Here is a 3,847-nt window from a genome sequence, read left to right as displayed (position 1 = left end):
AGAAGTTGAGAAGATTAGAAGAATGTCCCATTACCCAAGCACATGGGTAACAACGATGTTGAGAAGAGGAGAAAGCTTTCAGACAGAATTCTAACTGACAGAGGCTTAGATAAGAAACATAAGGAAATAATTGCTTGGATTCAAGAACAAGACTTTTTACTTTTTTAAAAGATAAATAAATAGAAATGCATCAAAATACCTAACTGCAGCAGTAGTAATTTTTTTTAAATTAGATAATTCACTGCTCATCTGACAAAGAGGCAACATATCAACCGGTGAATGAGAAGTCTACATCATCACGTGTGCAGCCTTGTATGTGCTAGTACCAAACCCTAAAAGAGCTTGCACCATTGGTCTGTGCGTCCTTTCCCATGTTTCTATGAGAAAGTAAGGGAGGCAAATCAGATAGATGGGGTTGTGGAAAAAATGGTAATATAAAACTTCCAGAACAAGGCAGGGCATAGGGAGACCAGCATAACTCTAACAGAATGAAGAGAAAGAGAAAGGTGAGATATGGGAAGCAAGACACGGAAGCAGTTCTAAGTTTCAGACTTGTGATTGGATAGTTACTTTTTGGAAAACAAGGGTACGTATCCAAGATTTTGAGGATAAAGACACAAACCTTTCTAAACTATGTTTGTACAATCCCAGTGAAAAGACTGCTGCTACCTCATTGCTTAAAGGGGAGCTGGGCTCTGCAGGTCAGCATTGCTCTGGATTTAGCAAAACTCTATTTAAAAAAAAAATTTTCTGTAATAGCAGCATGAAGTGAATCTCAACTTTAGGCAAGACCCGTTGAGATGTAAAAGCAATAAATTTAAGCCAATCTTTCTTTTTAAGAAACAGTGCACATTGTCTAAATCCACAAACTGAGGTCACAGAAGGATGTGGGCGACAGTGACAGCTAACTCTGTAACCCGCTCCTGGGAAGTTTGGAAGGTTTCAGCTATCTCACCCTTAAGTCACAGCCTGAGATGCGAGAAGTCCCGTGTTAACTACAGAGTGTGAAAGACCTGAAATATTGGACAATCTCAGGCTTTCTATGAAGGTAGCTCTCACTTTGTGTAACGTTCAAGTGTTTGACAGGAAAGGTTGGAGTGGGTCCTTAGGTGCACAGGGCAGCACAGTCTGGAAAGCAAGAAAGCCTGGAAAAAGCTATCCTAGAGAGTAGGTTTGCCCATTAACTATAACTGGCCTTACCCCAGCTGGATTTTTTGTCTGAGGAGACTCAACGCAGCATTTGTTATTAACTCCAGTACCCACATGCGGCATTGCCGACTAGAAAGCTTAGTCTTGCTGCTGTATGTCCTAGACCATCCTTCTGCCAGCCGGTAGTTCTGAAATTGGTTTCTAGCTACTATGTGATTTCTGGATGGTGATGGTGGCAGGAAAATGGGACCAAATTTTGCTTCTGTTTACTAAACTGACAAGTTTTTTTTAAACAGTTGTGCTTAGTTCATGCACACATTGTACTTGTGTTTGCTTTCCAGGATCTGACGAGGCTGTTTAGCCCTTTTGCTTCCTCTGTATCTCTTGAGTGGGAATTTACCTCTCCTTATTCAGGGAGCGAAGGAGTTACCACAATACATTTCTAGGTTAGGGCTTTTTTTGCTTTTCTGGTTGGTGTTTTTGGGGAAATGTAGCTGGCTATACTGGCTCAGGGGATGATCACTCAGCTATACCATGCCTAAACACTGGGAAAAACAAGGTGATACTGGGAAATGCTCAAGCAGTGATTTCAGAGGGATTACTGTAGTTGTGCTAGGAGCTGAGGCAATCAGGCAGCAGCTGTGCAGCTGCTGACAGCAACTAGGCTGCCTCTTCATCCGGCACAAGCAGCCACTCAGTCAGTCTTCAGCTGCAGCCTGAAATCTTCAGCTGCTGCCAGAATTATCTAGGCATCAACACAGGGAGATGCCAGTCAGACCTTCTTTACTTTATGTGTCTCTTTGTTCACCTCTAAAGTGTATGTAAAGGTCCTCAAGAGCAGCCATCGAGTGAGTCAGTTCCCCAAAAGGAGTTTTAGTCACAGCTGTGCCAGAGATCCTTCCCTGAGCCCACCTTTCAGTATCACAAACACATTTTACCCAAGATAAACTTCAGCTGTGGCCAAAATAAAAGCCAAAGAGCAAAGCTCTGAAAGGGGCATAAAAAAAACCCCTTACACAACTCGTTAGCAATACCCTATATATAATTTATCCATAAAGGTAACAGTAGCTCTCAACGGATCCCAGATGAGGGGGTCCTGGCTGAGCCTCCTTTACTTGAAACAGTCTTTCCATAGCATGCCTCGTGCCAGTAGTATAGCAGCCAGCGTATGGGTTGTACTTTACCAGGAAGTCCTTTGCATCCTTCTAGTCTCATCCTGCTCAGATGCATCATATTTATGACATTTTTCGTCAATAAATAGGGCACAAAGCAGCTTACAGTAAGGGCTTTAGATGAATAGACTTAGACTGAACAATTCTGCGCAGTGTAAGCAATGCCCTTGGAGCAGAATTTGAGATAATGGTTTTGTGAAGAGTTTGGTTTGGCTAGCTTTGCAGCCTTCCCTGCCCACCCTGCACCCTCCTATCTCTGTTTCTTTCTATTGAGTTAATTACCCAGTGTCAAATCAGTAACTGTTGCTCAGAGGTTCTCAAGTGTCACATATGACCACATTTCTTCATTGCCATTCCTGCTGACAACTGCCTTTGTAAATGTACTTCTAGCCTACCGTAAACCACGCTCCCATTTTGCAGTAGCAGTTTAACTGCAGTAGAACCAGTGACAGCCTATAGCATTCCCCATGGTATTTTTCCTCCTCGTTCAAATAAAACTCAAGGTTTTGTTGCGGTATCAATACATTGTACTCCCCTTGCTCACTTGGTACTGCTTTTTTGAGGGAGACCATCTGTGGTACATGCCTCATTCCTAACATTTTCTCCCAGCTCCTGCAGTCTACCAGCCTGTAGGTTTAATACTGTAGCACAGGATTAGCACTTACCAAACTCCTCTGTTCAGCAAAAGTCTTACTGGGTAATAACAGAAATAGCAGAGTAATAAAACATGTGAATTTATGATAATATCTCATTATTAAATGTCTATTGCTTCACACTTCAGTTTCATGAAAAGAAAAGCAATAGTTTTTATGCTCTGTTCAGATGATTTACCAGCTAGTACCACCTGCAGAAAGATATGTCAAACAGTGGGAAATAAATCTACTACAATGAGACATAGAGAAGGGAATTATTTATCAAATTAATACTATAAATAATGCAGACAGAGTCCATTCACTCCCTCCTGCCTGCTTTATAGCAGGAAAATGGATTTCCAGGCAGGCCCTGCTCCAAACACTGGGGTCAGCGCAGCATGACCAGAAGAACATTATTGAGGTAAGTTTTGAGATCACTGACCAAGATGCTATAGGTACAGGGCTGGAAGGTGTTTTGAAGCAATGCCATTTGTTTTGTTGCTTTCCTCTAGCTATCAACTTAGCTTTCCATATTCTTTTTCTTATCTTTCAGGAAAAACTATTCAAAGTATAATATTCTCAGAAAATGTGCAAGATCAATGTATCATCAAATCCTGTTCACAGTTTGCTTAAGAATCAGTTCTTGTCTTTTAAAACAATGTTTCTCAGGAAGACATGGGGAGAGAGAAGGGAGAAAATTCAGAGACATGGGGAATAGTCTTAATGTGCAAAATTATTAATATCCCATAATAGAAGACACTCACCCCTTATTTCAAAGGGTGAGGACCAGAATTTTTTTTTTTTTTAAGAGGAGGGCCCAAGCAAATTAAAAAAAAAGAAAGAGGCTAAGAAACATTGCATTAGAAGAACAATCTTTGCAACATGCAAGAAATA

Source organism: Calonectris borealis, chromosome 7, assembly GCF_964195595.1.
Source record: "Calonectris borealis chromosome 7, bCalBor7.hap1.2, whole genome shotgun sequence".
NCBI classification, from domain to species: Eukaryota; Metazoa; Chordata; class Aves; order Procellariiformes; family Procellariidae; genus Calonectris; species Calonectris borealis.
Note: the sequence above shows the minus strand (reverse complement) of the source record.